The sequence below is a fragment of the Penaeus monodon genome, unplaced genomic scaffold, assembly GCF_015228065.2.
Source record: "Penaeus monodon isolate SGIC_2016 unplaced genomic scaffold, NSTDA_Pmon_1 PmonScaffold_774, whole genome shotgun sequence".
NCBI lineage: Eukaryota > Metazoa > Arthropoda > Malacostraca > Decapoda > Penaeidae > Penaeus > Penaeus monodon.
This window is the reverse complement of record NW_023662927.1, coordinates 2,894-19,522: the sequence shown is the minus strand read 5'-3', so window position 1 is coordinate 19,522 and position 16,629 is coordinate 2,894. Positions and strand designations below refer to the sequence as shown.

General features: G+C 33.0%; 2 non-coding genes and 2 pseudogenes across 2 annotated transcripts; 2 read left to right on the top strand and 2 right to left on the bottom strand.

Moving 5' to 3' along the window:
• Nucleotides 1–2,166: 2,166 nt before the first annotated feature.
• LOC119571744 lies at nt 2,167–2,329 on the bottom strand. The gene has a single exon (XR_005228640.1). It is a non-coding gene; the product is annotated as a U1 spliceosomal RNA (small nuclear RNA).
• Nucleotides 2,330–5,594: 3,265 nt separating this feature from the next.
• Nucleotides 5,595–5,778, top strand: LOC119571740. Its single transcript, XR_005228638.1, has one exon. It is a non-coding gene; the product is annotated as a U2 spliceosomal RNA (small nuclear RNA).
• Nucleotides 5,779–9,107: 3,329 nt separating this feature from the next.
• Nucleotides 9,108–9,260, bottom strand: LOC119571745 (annotated as a pseudogene).
• An 838-nt stretch (nt 9,261–10,098) lies between these two features.
• On the top strand, nt 10,099–10,279 carry LOC119571742 (annotated as a pseudogene).
• Nucleotides 10,280–16,629: the final 6,350 nt, after the last annotated feature.

Below are 16,629 nucleotides of genomic sequence, written 5' to 3'. Positions count from 1 at the left end.
TATATCTATATAAAGAAATCAATTGAAATTATACTTCAGTCCATAGGGAAAATTTCAGTAAAAGTATCGCCACTGGAGAGAGGAAGAAAGGGTACACAGAAAACGAATAGGCTAACCCCATAGAGGTAACTAAAGTAAATGCAAACCTACATTCTAAACATTTATTAATTTTCTGATACTAAATAGATTTTGGGGGAAATTTTACAAAGAAGAAATAACTGAAGCTGTAATAATACTAATTCCCTTAGTAATTTATATTAGTAATGATATCTACGAAGGAACAATAAGTATAAAATGATTGTAATAAAGATGTCTAAAAAAAAAAAAAAAAATCACGATTAAGTTTTAGCAATATGTACTGCAGCACTTTGAAGCTTTGATTTTTTTTCAGGGCCGAAACCGCTAAAAAAAGACTGTGTCGTCTGTGTATAATCTTAGTAAACCCAAAGAGACCAAATGAAAATTGAAATGTATTGCATAAATATACAAAATCCTAATTCAATCGCCAACGATAGTAATTATTCGGGTTGGGTGACCGCCTGGGAAACCAGACGTGTCTTTTTTCAGTAGATAACTGTGAAAAGCCATAAATTATATGCACGGTTAACAAGCACAAACACAAGATACAACAAAATATTAGGTCCAGTGTCCGCGCTAGATACAGCAGATATAAAAAATATGAAAAAAATGCACAATAGGAAATTGCATAGTAAGGTAGTGACTGATAGAAAGCTCGAAGACATGTCTACCACATTTATGCACAGTAATCCGTTCTTCCCTGTATAATTTTTTTTTTTATAATTATCATTAGGATCATCGTTATCGTAATTACTGATGTAAATTAAACTGGCAATGATCACGATTATTACTTTTCCCTATTTATTTAATCTAATTAATAATTCACTTATTAGCGTCACTTTTTGGGAGGACTACAATTACTGCCATTGTTTTTTATTGAAATAATATCACTAGTACCACTGATGTGGTCATTAATATGATTACATTCTTCATTATGGGAGTATCATAATTACAAATTCTTATGCATTACTTGTACACCTTAAAATTCGTTACAGAGCTGAACGTCTAGAAAATTAGTAAAAGGCAAGTGTATGAAATTGGTGATAACCGAGCTACAAAAACTTTTGCAAAAGGACACTACATATTAAAGTTTAGTCACAGATGAAAGCTAATAAACATGTCCACGACATTGAGGCACACTAATCTACGTCTTCCCTATCGTGATTGGTTTTGTTATAGTTGTCGTTATATTCATCGTTGTCGTAATTACTGATACCATGAATAAAATAGCCATGATAATCATTAATTTTTTTTCCCATGATCAACGTCACTAGTTTTTATCTTTTATTGACTTACTAATAATCATAATTGATTGTGGGATTACAATTATGATTATTATCAGCATTACTGCTATTCATTTATAAATTATCATCAATAATATCATCACCAGGATCACTGCTATTATCATGATTTACATTCATCATTTTAGTCAGAGATGGCTAGTATCGTGATACATGTATCGATCGATGCTTTTGTATTGGTATCCATATCCCTTTAGCGATTCAAAGTCTGCATCGTTTTATCGGTATCGCTAGGGTGTTTTTCTTAAAATGTAACGAAAAATGGTACATCCATACATTTACATGGCAATCTTTTAAAAGACCCATTTTTTTGTATACTACAATATGTGTATATATGTATATGTGTATATATGAATATTTATGTATATATATATATATATGTATACATATATATGTATACATATATATATATACATATATATATATGTATATATATATATATATCATTGCATTGTTATGATCAAATTTCTCGTGATATGGGAATGAAGGGGATTACCCTTCAAAATACCAATAATATTGCCCAATAACTTTGCATAGAGCTTAAAAGAATGGTAAAATGTTTTGTTAATACCAGTGCAGACTACCATGCTATTGAAATGAGATTTTCAGCATTTCAATGCTGTAAAACATTTAGGAAATGCATAAATATCTTCGAACGAGTTATCTGTAAAATTTCCAATGAGCTGGCTTGACAAACTAACGAAATATATGCAAGTAAAATCATTATAGTCCTGACTTCGTAGGCAAGTGGATATAAAACACTTTTCGGTAAAAATGAAATGTTATAAGGGGGTTAGCGCGAACGCAGTCCCCCGCTAACAAAAATTGCGCACTCGAGTTAACCACATTTGGGTTAATCGCAGGGGTCAGCACCACCGGAGTGCAATGGTGAGCCTCGTCCTGGGAGAACCGCCTTCGTGATCACGGTATCTCCTGTGCCAGGTAAGTATGCTAAAACAACCCACGGGCTGACCCACGCTCACCCATACTGAGAACCCCACGCTCTTTACAACACTTTATACAAATATCAGCTTTGACTTTAGTTTTCTCAAGATCCTCTTAGTAAATCACATTTCTAATTATATTTTACAACTATGGTTGGAAACAGAGACGTTCGCTTGCAAGGCATTAAATTTGAAACTGTCCATTACATATCGTAGAATAAATAAGCTTTTTGCGGCATTCGTTTTATAATACACCATTTTTATCATCTCCGTAACATTTTTTTTAGCAATGTTTATAAGTATACATAAGTGTGTGAGCGCACACACACACACATATATCCATAAAATCCATCCATACACCCATTAATACAGGCGGATATACATGTTTGCCTAAGTGTAATATTCAGATGATTTCAATGTACACTGCGGTATATACCATTCAGATTTTAATTATATTACGCTACGCTAATATCACATGGAATGTATAGTCAAATTTACTTCAATGTTTTTTATGGCAATTTTAAAGACTTTTTATTCAAAAGAAAACGTACAAGTTCTTTTCTGAGGTATACTTGCGTAAACATTCTATGACCATTTACTATTATGTAAAGTTACATATGTATACATTATACATACACACACACATTATAACGGGCTCAGAACCTAGTACAATGGTTAGCAGGGGTAGTTGTTATGACGGCTTGACGCTTTATTAATGAAGAGTACAACACAGTAAGGGAACACACGAGACGAAGTCTTAGGGTAAACGCTGAGCAAGGGGTCGCATGTCCGGTCGACACACTTCAACATAGTCCTCCTCCAGGTATAAATCTGCGGCGTCCTCGTTCACACATCCTCGCAGATCTCGTCCAGGTCCTTTTCGGCCGCATGCTCGTCCTCACGTCCTAGTAATCTTCGTCTGGATCTATGGGCGTCCTGGCAGGAGGCATCCTCTTCGGCATCTTAGCATCTTCGGCATCTTCGCTGACGAGCTTCTGGAGTTTGACTGGATCTGCCTGCGTCCAGGCAAGCAGCACCCATCCACAGCATCCTGGGGGGATTGGTACCTGCGCTGGCAAGTTCCTGGTCCTTCGCTACATCATGAGGCAGCTTACTACCTGCTCTGACGAACATCCTGGTCCGCAGACATGATGTACAGAGAAGAAATGTATGCAAAATAAGAAACTGTACATTATGTATGAGTCACTCATCACAACTGACAAAATTGCGAGCAAAAGAAATACATCATAGATTTTTATGCCTGCAAATATGACAGCAACAAACCCTATTAATGAAAAGGTTTCAGTGTCTTATGTTCTGCGTGAATGAGTGAGTGAGTGAGTGAGTGAGTGAGTGAGTGTGTGTGTGTGTGACAGCGAACATGAATGAGAGTGAAACTGAGAGTGACCTCACACAGAAAATGTATCACAAACATGAAGATTAACATTCAATATAGAAAAACAGATAAATTAGCAATGCTATTTATACAAAATTATTTCAACTACCACACTGAATTCAACATTTAATATGCGACAGAATGTACGCATTAATGAATGGTGATGTGAAAAAATATTTGCAAGCTTTCTAATAAGTGTATCTTCTCTGGGGGTCAGAAATTCTGAACTGCCGAGGTAGCCATGTCCCGCTATTCATCGATGGGGGGATCCTATGCCCAAAAGGCTGTAGAATCAGGCGACCTGGGCCAGAAAGATCTGTAAATAACCTGCTTTCTTCCGAGTATCTGTGATGGGCGCTCATCACATTCCCTACGAGTATCTCTCACGAATCACACTACTGCTTGGGATGTACCCAAAACATGCAAGAGAGTGAAAAGGGCGTGATAAATAAGCAAATAATGATTCTAGCTTAAACCCTAGTCCTACAATAATTAACGGATGTAACTGCATATCACACTGACTCAAAAGTTGCCGATCGAACCAATAACTTCGGTTCTACTCATACCTATTCTAATGATGGGGCAGAGATTTACGCATCCCTGTGTGCTATGATATGGGGGAAGATCCTAACGCTATACTCAAAATAAATTGATAAAAAATCGTGTTACAAGCTCAATTCTACCTGATAGAACGTGTCACCAACGAGCAATGTAACGGTGCTACAGTTATCCCAAGGTGTCAACCTCATCAACAACCAAATTACAGGAAAAACAAGTGGTCATCTCTTGAACTTTCCGTGTCTTGACCGACCGGAAGGGAAAGATAATTTAATTAACTAATTGATTAATGAGCGATATTCATGTTTGTTGACCACATACCGTGATCACACAGTAATGTGATCTAAGGTCAGAAGAAACGTGTGAGAACATACCATTTGCTGTCACTTAGCACTTTTACCCAACAAAACCAACGGGAGAGCGACTGCACCTACGGCTTAACACATTTATGGGAGAAGGAAGGGAAAAGAAATAAAGAGGCCCACATGTATTCACGTGGATTTGTACACATCGTAGATCGTGGAAGCAGGTCGAGACGATTTCGGAGACTGTGTTCGTGTTGTGAGCCAAAGGGATGCAACAACCACCCTGCTACCATTTTTAAATGGGCTCGAATTTTAGTACAATGGTAGCGGGGGTAGTTTATTGAAATGACGGCTTGCTCTTTTTATGAAGAGTACAACACAGAAAGAACACACGAATTTCTTAGGGAAAACGGAGCGGGGTCCAGTCCGGGGGCCCGCCCTGAAGGGGCAAAGGGCTACCGGGCCCTTATCTTTTTGGGCCGCTAGCACAAACGAGGGGTCAGTGGGGTCAGTTAAAATCGTCAACACCTCCTCGTGATTTGATGGTTCAAAACGAACTTGGACCCCACATGGAAACAACCAAGGGTCTATGGTAAATGATTACGAAGCGTGCTTATTACATGCACACACAGTATGTTTGAGGCATACTTTAATTTCGCTCACAATATGGGACATGTGAGAAGGTCTATATTATATATAAATACCTTATATGGGTGCATTAGTGAGCGCGTGCGCTTATTGTGCGGGCGGCATGGGGGGTATGTGTTAGTAAAACGTTTTGTGAAAACGGGTTGAAAACTAACGGTTTTTTTGCTCACATTTTTGGGAAAGCCAAATGAAGTTATAAAACTGTTTAAAACCCCAGCAACGTTCTTTCATACAGAACACAAACTTCCGTACCAATCAATATTTAAAATTTTGACCCAAAACGTAAAAGTCTGTTTGCAAACCCAAGGAGCTTCATAACAATCTCATCAGAAAAACATTTTCTGGGACCCACAACCATGTTTCAGTAGCTTCTCGCCTTTTGGCAAGATAAAGTGTATATCTGTTCTGATCAGTTAAATCTGATACGATCCCCAGGGGGATCTACAATATTAAAATTTTTTTGGAAAAATGGCAAAGGGTAGGGGCTTGCCCAACTTTGCGCAAATCGGCCCTTTTTGCAGTGCCCCCTGGTTTGGGGTTTCCCTCCCCTATAGGGAAATATAATATTTTAAATTTGATTTTTTACATTTGACGATTCAAGTCCACTCAGAAAATGGGATGGCGAGCTCTACGCTTCCACCCGTTGTGGGGTTAAATACGGGCCCAAAAACTATCCCCCCCTTCTAGGGGATTTTAAATCAAACCCTGATAAACGTTTTACAATTACATAATTCCTGATGCGCTATTTTCTGTTAAAAAAAAACAATGTAAAACGGATCCTATCCCTCCTGTTTATTTATTTTATAATAAAGATACAAAAATTAAAATTTATAAACCCCGTGTCAGGTATATTAAAAAATATTATGATCATTAAAATAGCTCTGTAAATAACAATCTTTTCTCCTCTGTGCCCCTTCACTTCATCACAGCGCATTTTAAATGCAAGAAAAAACATATTTTTTTAACATTTTTTATACAAAATTTTAATACAAGGCCCTGAACCCTCTCGCCCACAAAACACCAAACAATAATCCAATAGTTTTCATAGAAAACTTGATTACCATCTCTCGTAAAAAATTTTATATGCTCCTTCTAAAAAGCTAGTATTAAAAAGGTTTCCCCCAAAAAAAGGGCGTTTTTACAGATTTATTCTTCTTTCCGGAGATCGGTGAAGAAAATGCGTTCAACTTGGACAAAAATTAAACATTTGTAGATACCATCATTTTCTTCTAAAAGCACGCGATTTAAAATGACTTTGAGAAGGGAAATTTACTATGGGCTTCCTTTACCTTAGACGTGGATGGAGGCATTGCAATCCCTCAAGATTGATCTACAGAACGTCTGGGGAGATTTTAAACGAAAAAATATTGTATAATCAATAATGTTAAATCACTTAAACCAAAGTGGTGAAAAACTGCTGCTTTTCCCATTCCATGAGACATCTATCCCTCCAAAAACTTTAAGTGCACGTAAATTTAATGACAATGTATTTTTATATAGAAATAGAAATCCCTCCAGGAAAAAAATTAAATATATTTTTTTTGCGAATTCCCAAAAACCCCAAAACTAAAGGGGGGAAATTTACTAAATAAATTGAAAACCTAAAAAAAACGGTTGTGGCATGGCATTACTGAAAAGCTATCAATAAAAAAAAAATATAAAATTTTTTAAACATTTAAAACCATGAATATTTTTAAAGGATTAAAAACAGCACCGTAACGGTACTGGGGTTTTTGGTTTTCGAAATCTACAAACAGAGAGCCCCCCTAATTTTAATAGGATTTTTTTCTCCCTGTCGGAGTTCTAAAAAGTTAAAGAAACTTCTAGTGGACGAATTCAACACTCAGCCTGGTGACCTCCTTAAACATCGGTAAACCGAGTAAAAAGGGGTCATCAAACTTAAGAAAACATTGGACCCCGTTTCCCCGCTCAAGGATTACACTAACGTCCTAAATCGTGGTTAAATTTATTCCGAAAACTGGGGCGAAAACCCGGCAATCGCACTATAGAAGGATCCTAAAAGATGATCATAGTTTCCCTTTCTAGATTTACTCACAGCCTGCATTTTACTGAAGACTTTCTTTAAAAACCGGTTTTCACGCTTTCTTGTTTAGCTCCCGTATGATGTAATTTTGGAATAGTTTGCCCTTAAAATATTTACAAAACCTAAAAACTATCTAATGAAATACTATACAGAAAATAAAGGGGAACTTGCTTTACTATGATATTTTTTAAAACAACACATTTATACATTCGGGGGGGCACAGGGACTATACAAAAATACATAAAAGGTATTCTTCATTTTACCTATTCCTGCATATCCTAAAAAAATTAAAGGAAATTTTCTAGGTACTATAAGGAATCTAATTGGGAATCAAAAGGTTCATGTACTTAAAAAGTTATCCCGATGGTTGATATTTAAAGGCACAACTTTCCCCTATATGTGATGTTAAAATTTAAATTTGTTAAATTTCTCTTTTAAAAACCACCTGGTTTTAATACTTCTTTTAACGAAAATCCATACTACACATTTACTTTTGTGCGTGCTAACCCTTATTTGATAAAATAAAAATATTGGTTTTTTAAAGATATGCCTTTCTTCCCCTTCTACTATCCCCAAAGACCCCTCTTTCCCCTTTTTTGGGTCAATTGATTACCATTTTTTAAACTCTTTTTCCCCTTCAAACGCAAAAATCTTTGTTTTTAAAAAGATTTGTGGAGGGGAACAACTAAAAATAGTCTTACTAAATTTTTTTCTAACCCACTTCGGGGGGTTTTCAAATTAAACATCCCCAAATAAAAGATAAATTCCTATAGTAATCTTGAGAAGGAAAAATTCGGATATGTTTTTCAATTATTTTTAGTGACTACTAATTTTAACCTTTCCTCCTGGGCTAAACAAATTTGCTTTTTCCATTTTATCAGTTTACATTATTTTCATTAAAAAACCTATCTTTTGGTGTTCGAAGCTAATTCATTTACTGTATTTTTACATTTTTAAATCCGCTTGCTTCATCCAAATTTTCTTTTACTTGGGGGTAAAAGGGATTACCTTTATATACAAAAAAAATAATTGCAAAAAACTTAATTTTTGATTTGGGAAATTTGGGTACGTACATTAAAAGGGGTCTACCCTTTTTTATTTAGAATTTTACTTTTTTTCCCACACCACTGTCTACTCTGTTTTCAATCCCATAATATATATATATTTTTATCTATATGTGAAAATATATAATGTTGGGACATACATTTTTTTATCAAATATATAAAATTTAATTTTATCCATAATGTTAAAGGTTAGAAAATGTAACAACCACAGTGTACCCATATATGCCCCCCAACTTATAGCAGAAACTCTGTAGGGGAAAATCGCAATTCATAATTAAAAAAAATTTTATTTTCCATTTTCATATTTTTTTGCAAAATAACATCCCTAAGAAAAGAAAAAACATATGCCAATTGGGTTAATATGAAAAATTTAGCAACTACTGTTTAGTCTCAAAAAAGTAAAAAACTTTTAAAAAAATGAAAATTACATTTTTTAAAAAATAATACTGGTGCCTCATCCATCTAGTACGAAAAATTTCCCTTTCACTACCCATTTCTTTGGCATTGTAAAAATTGGATATTTCCTTTTGGACATACAATCTTCAATTTTCCCGGCAATATAAAAAATTTAGATCAAATTTTATGAAAAGTTGCATAATATTTCCCGGGATAAAAAAGAATTGCCGGGTAGCTTTTTTTTTGGGGTAGTTTTCATTAAACTCTTGGGATGTTCAAAAACTAAAATTTATCTAACGTTTCCACACTCATAATTTGGCCCATGGTTTTAAGGTTTTTTTTTCCTAGGGAATTAAAAGTGATCGAAGTAATATGGGGGAAGCGCGAAGCAGCCCCCGCTAAAAAAATTGCGCACCGAGTTAACCACTTTTGGGGTTTAATCGGGGGGTCCCCACCGGGTGCAATGGGAGCTCGCCCGGGAAAAACAGCCCTTCGTGATCAGGGGTATCTCCTGTCCAGGTAATATGCTTCACCAACCCACGCCCGCCCCCACGCTCACTAACTGAGAACCCCACACGCTCTACAACATTTTATAAAAATCCCAAGTTAAATTTTTTTTTTAAAGTAGACTCTTCTGTGAACCCCATTTTGGTTTTTATTTCAAAATGTATTGGGAAAAAAAAGGCCTTTTGTTATTCATTCAAAATAATTTCCCTTATATAACGAAATTACAGTGTATAAGAAGCTTTTTCCACCTGTACTTCTGTTATCCTAATTTTATCATCGGATATTTTAGGATATACATAGAAAACCCACACATACCACTCGAACAATTCATCTAACCCATCAGGCACCAAAAATAAGATGATAATATCTACGAAAAATAGTGTAAAAATTAAAATATTCACCCTGTTTTGATACACTCAGGTTTAGCATTTTCAAATCTTGCTTATATTTCGCAAGACTAATAATATAAAATGGAAAAATGGTCAGGGTTCGAAACTTTTATTTATACAATGTGTGTGGAAAATAAACCAAAAAAGTATTCGTGTGTGTGCGCGTACTTTTTTTACATATAAGTATAATGGACTTTTGGCGTGGGGCGCGTGTCAAAGTGTGCGGGAATACGGGGCCTACATAATTAATAGAATAGATTTGGGCATAACGTCTATGCGGGGCGTGTGTCGGGATGGGAACTTTGGGGCCGGGGGGGTGTGTTGTTTACCGCATGCGTTTTAATAATTTTGTGATGGTTAAAAAACTAAAATATTTTCCCACGTGTCTTTCGTTGAATTTGATGAACATTGTAAACCCCGAAAACATTTTTTCATACAGGAAACATTCTAATATGCAAATAAATTTTCAATAATTCTAACCCCAGTCGTTTACATCCTGTATACTTTTCTTATCGTTTAATATCGATACGATCCCCTGGGGATCTAGATAAAAAACTGTTTTTTGGAAAAAATGGCAGTGTAGGGGCTTGCCCCACCTTTGCCGGGTGGGCCCGGGTATTGCAGTACCCCCGGGATTGGTCCCTCCCTCCGGGGAGGATGCAACAAATTGTATTTATTTGTATGCAGTTAGGTTTCACATTATCCTCTCTTAAAGCTGATATTAACTAGCTTCTTTAAACTAGTGACTAGTAAGTTTCTCGCTACGAAAGGGCCTCAGAAATGCGTTTTAGCTAGAAAAAAATATCCCTTGTATATTACAACATTTACAGTAAAAAACACGAAAAAATTATTTCTAAAAAAACGGGCCCAATTATTGTAGTACTTCCAGATAAATCCAAATCTTCCGGGAAGATTTTAAACTAATAAAACATTCAACTATTACGATATATATAAAGAGTAAGGTACAGTTCTTCAGCTAAAGTATGTAAAAGACAAAGCCTTCCCATCATGCAACCCCTTTTATTAGAAACTTAGGGTAGTAAACTATGATCTGCCTTCAAAATCAATTGACCTTTCATTATGCTTTGACGTTCCGGTACATGAAAAAAAGGGATGAAAGTATAATAATTACCCCGGGGGGAAATACTTGACAAAAAGACAAAATAATAATGACAATCAAAAGGGTTTTATATTGAAATAGCAAAAATTTCGAAAAAATTATTTGGGTTTTATTAAAATTTGGGTTAAAACTTTGGGAACGATAAAAAATTACTCTAATAAAAATTTTTGACATTACTTCAGTTTTCAGCAACCTTGTTTTCTCATCTGAACATCGATAAACAGAGTCAAAAAGTCTCAAAAAATCTAAGCCCAATTGAGAGCCGCTTCCGCTTCATCAAAAGGGTTAAAGAAAAAAAATTTGAGGGGAACCCAATTTTTTACTATACAGAAAAAAAAAAAGAAAAAAAAAACGTGGGATCAGGGGGTAAAAAAAACTATATCCCATGAAGGGATTTTTTTTCATACAAGTATTCCATGCTTTCCAAACAAACACTGCTTAATTACTATATAAACTATCATTTCATATTATTTTCCCCTTGTATTTACTACAACAAACAATTAATAATTCAAACTACATCCTTGAATAACATAAAACACCTTATTATAAAATGCATATTAAATAATATATATATATATAATTTTTTAAATATTAAAATAATAATATTAAAAAACCCCTAAAATTTTTTACACTTATAATTTTATATTATATATATATATATATATATATATATATATATATATATATTTATATATATATATAAACATATTATAACATATATTATATAAAAATATATATATATATATATAATTAATAATATAATATTATATATTAATTTTATTTTTTATTATATAATTTAAATTATTATTTATTATTTTTAAAAATATTATATCCCTATTATATATAAATATATATCTATATATATTCTAATTATATAATTTTTTTCTCTATTATTTTAAAATTTATTTTTTTATTTCTTATTATAACTTATTATATCTATTTTCCCCTTTTTTCTTTATTATATTTTATTTCTTATTTTTTTTATATATTAAATATATCTAATATATATTATTTTTTATTTTATTAAAACCTATTATATTTATTATTTATAATTTATTAATCTTATATATACTATTTAAATATATTTCCCCTATTAAAAATTTTATAACTATTATTATATATAAATTTATTTTACAATTATTATTTTTATATTTTTTATTAAATTCTTTTTCCTAAAATTTTTCCTATTATAAATTTTATTATTAATATTATATCTATTTATTATTATAAATATTTTTTAACATATATATTATTTAAAATTTAATTTATATTTATTTAAAATTATATATAATAATTTTTTTATTTATTATATTTTTATCCTTAATTTTATAAATTTTAAAATTATATTTAAAATTTTAAAAATTTTATATTTAATTTTCTTTTCGTTTATTACTTTTAACTTTTAACTATTTTACTTTTATTTTTATTATTTATTATTTTTCTTTTATTTTATTATTATTTATTAATTTTCTATATATTTAATTTTATATTTTATTAACCCCATATTTATATATTCCCTAATATTTTTATTTTTATAAAATTTATTTAGATATATATATTTATCTTTTATTTCTATATTAATTTTTATTTTTTTATTTTAAAAATTTTTTATTTATTTATTTATTTATATTCATATTATTTATTTTTACATTTCTTACTTTTTTTTTTTTTTTTTTATATTTATTATATTTTACTTCTTTTTTCTTTTTTTAATAATTTTTAATTTTTTATTCTTCTATTTTTTTTTTTTATATTATTTTTTTTTTCATTCTTTTTTTTCATTCTTTTATTTTCTTTCTTTTTTTTATATATTTTTTTTATTATTTTTAAATTTATTTTATTTTTTTATATCCCTTAAAATTTTTTTTATCTTATTCCCCCCCTTTTTTTTATATTTATTTTTATTTTCTTTCCCTTCCTTTATATCTTTTTTTCTTCCCCTTTCATTATATATCTTTTTATTATATATTAATTTATATTAATATATTTTATTCATTACATATTTATCCCTTTTTTAATTTTTTTTTATTCCCTTTTATATTTTTACTTCCCTTTTTTATATTATTTAATACCCTATCATTATATATATTCTCTTTTTTATTTATATATTTTTTAAATTTTCTTTTATTATAAAAATTTTTTAATTATTTTATAATATTTTATCATTAATATATTATTTTCATATCATATTATTATATTTAAAAATTATATATTTTTCCCCATATATATATATATTATTTTTCTATTATTATATTCTTATATTTCATTAATTTTTTTTATATTTTTTATTAAAAAATTTTATATATTTATCTTTTTTTTATTCCCCCTTTTCAAAAAAACATCTAAAATCATTTTCATTCAGTTTTTCGGCGTTTTTTTCAGACCCCATTTTTCCAGACGCAAAAAAAACAAAAAATGTGTGCCAAGGAATTTCCCCGGGTTCCTGGCCTCTTCACGCCAAGCTTTTTTTGTTTCTTGAGTCATAAACGAATTTTATGGGGAAACTTCAGCTTTTTAGAAATTTCAGCACTTAGTGTTTGCTAACCCTTCGTCCTTGATTTTCCCGGGTTTTAGGACTACAGTAAGCGTATCGGCAGCCCCCCTAACCCCAGTACTCTTTTCCCAAACCCGGGTGTAGGATTTTGGTTTTTGCTTTGCTTCAAATAAAAATTTCCCGATATGTCACAATTGGATACAACGTGTCCAATGAGAACCGATATTAAAAAAACCTATGCGCTGTAGTAGTGCCGAAAATTGGACACACCTTTTTGGGTGCAATGATAAAGACAATGGTAAATTGAATTGTGGGGGAAATGTGCTGGACTCATGACACTGCTGACTAATGCTCTCAAAATGTGCTAACTGTGCAACTACCCATCAATCTGGCTTTACTGAGTGAGCGGCTTGAAGGCATGAAATTTTTTGCATCATGAGGATAAACCCTGAAGCAAAAGGGGAAAGTTTGACCAACAAAACCAAAAACTTTCTGCGCTTCCCCCAGAAAAACATCCCAGTGAAAAAGCATCAGTCAGGATTGCGGTAAAGACAAAGAAATTCAGATTTAAAGGGATACCCGAAATTGCGAATTAAAAGGGAAAATGCTAAGAATTTAAAATTGATAATACAAATTCAACAAATTGCGAAACAACCCAGCAAAACAGGCCAGCACATATACGGATGATCATACAAAAACACAAATTTGATCCACCCTTTCCAGACGGGGCCCCGCTAGGCCGCAGGGTTGGTTCCGAAAAGATTATCTTTCTGGCGTCTCCAAAGCAGGGACGCAGGACATACGGGTATTCTCCAAAAAAACCCATGGGAGGCCCCTGGGTAGCGAGGAAAAAGACAAGGCACTTCCAACCCCATAAAAGTAATCTTCACGTTAACCCTTTTTCAAAGGAAATGTGAAATTTTGAACTAAAGTAAATGACCTCAGATTATTACATCACTTTAAACTCCCATGTAAAGTTCTCCAATCTTGTGTCAAAAGGGGCGTTTTTTCGGGGAAATACATCTGTGTCAAAGGAAGGTGGGGGGGTAGGGGTGGAGGGGGGAGTCGCCATTACATCACCTAAGCTCCCCTTCACTGTAGTAGGGAATTTATTCTACTTATATGTCACGCAAAATTAAAATCAGTAAAAAATTTTCGACTAAATGTTCGTTTTTTGGGCCCCCTGATAATGTGGTAAATTTTTGATACCTTTTTTTTCTTCAGGGTATCTGTCACAAAAGAAATATTTTAGCGTTTTTTAAAGTCATCATATTATGGGTTCCCTACGGCCAGGTGGAGGTGGCAAGTAGTTAAGTTTTAATGATTTTGTCTGACCCTTTTTAAACATGGTTTCGCGCGGGGGAACATAATACCGTACTTTTTATTTTTTGGCCTATACTATTCTCTTCATCAAAAGCACCCAAATACCCTGGCACCCATTGAAGACTCTTTTTAAGCGTCATCTCCTATTTTATTGAAAAACCAGCAACACAACAGGAATACCCCGCACTAAAATTTTTAAAATAAAAAAAAAGCAATTGGGTCCCCTTCCCAAAAAGGTCAAGTTCGAACTTGTAAAAACCCTTGCTGATAAAGTAAAAAAATATTCAGAATTTGGTTAGAGCAGTGTATCCATTCCTAAAACCTTTGAAAAATAGGGTTTTGCATAAGTTCCACGGGGGACACTAGACTGCCGCAGGACCTGTGCCAACGAAATGGGCCTTTAGGGTTTTTTAAAAATAATATCAACAATGAGAACCTTTTTAATTACAAAAAAGCAAGAGCTAGGGCCCATAACAATTAGACAAACAAAAGATTCCTGGGGGAGCTTGTCTCTACAAATTTAAAACATCACCCTAATACACAGGTTTGGCCACTGTAAATAAAAAAAAAAAAAAAAACTCTTCACAATTTAAAATTCATTCCCCTGGGGAACCCAATTTCCATTCCCCAGAGGAAATTTCAATCACTCGCCAAGCTTCTCATATACAAACAGCTCAACTTTACCCTCCCCCATTCCTGCCACCAAGGAACGGGTGACTGAACCTTTCCTTTGCCCGGGAGATAAACTTGATTTAAAACAAATTTTAAAAAATGGAAGCTTATTCGGCTTAAACCTCGTAGAGGAACATCCCCCGGCCCCAATGGATCGAATGAAATGACTTAATCATGACCATGATTAATTTTAAATGTACAATGGAACTTGGAAATCCACACTTTTTTAAAAACTGCACTTTTCCCCCCAATTCCCAATTTTAAAGGAGGGCAAATTCCCCAAAATGCTTCAACCGCCCCAATTTTTGCCCAATTGCTTTGTAAGGTCCGAACGATTTGTTAACAGTAGGTTATTGCATTTTATAAATTCCTGTAATTTACTAGTTGACACGGCGGATTCTTGATACACTAGTCATAGTCATGTCATATTCAGGAGGCAATTAAAAAAAAAAAAAATATTTTCGGTATTTTTTAGATATAGAAAAAGGACTACAACATGACATGGTGATATGGCCCACTCAGAAAGCTTTATGCTTTTGGATTATGCGGAAACTTGCCTCGTTTTATTCAAATTTTCATTTAAAACAGAACTTTCTGTCAAACTTTTTCCCCCACAATGTCACTTTTTCGGACATTTTTGTCCAGACAAACAGGGTCTTACAGTAAGGTCACGAACGATTTGTTAACAGTAGGTTATTGCATTTTATAAATTCCAGTAATTTACTAGTTGACACGGCGGATTCTTGATAAACTAGTCATAGTCATGTCATATTCAGGAGGCAATTAAAAAAGATTTTTTTATTTCGGTATTTTTTAGATATAGAAAAAGCCTACAACATGACATGGTGATATGGCCCACTCAGAAAGCTTTATGCTTTTGGATTATCCGGAAACTTGCCTCGTTTTTATTCAAATTTTCATTTAAAACAGTACTTTCATGTCATACTTTTTTCCCCACAATGTCACTTTTTCGGACAATTCTGTCCAGACAAACAGGGTCTTACAAGGAAGTGTCTTGTCGCCAACATTATTTTCCATGTACGATCAGTGGTATTTTACCAGCTCCCCTCGGAATCTTAAATACAAATTGCATCCAACTGGCACTGGATATGATTCATAACTGGGGCCTCCAATGGGGATGTAAGTTTTCCATAAGAGAGTATTGGGGTAATTTATTCACATAGGAGGAAGCCGAACATCAGGCTAACTCTAGAAAAAAAAATCACCAAATACCTCTTCAAAAGTCTTTGATAGTAGACTCAATTCGAAAGACCACATTGGTCAGTTAAAGAAAAAAAAAAAAAAAAAAAAAAACTTAATTTACTAAAGTGCATTTTCTGGTAATAAATGGGGGAGCTGATTGAAAGTCTTTGCTAATGATATATAATGC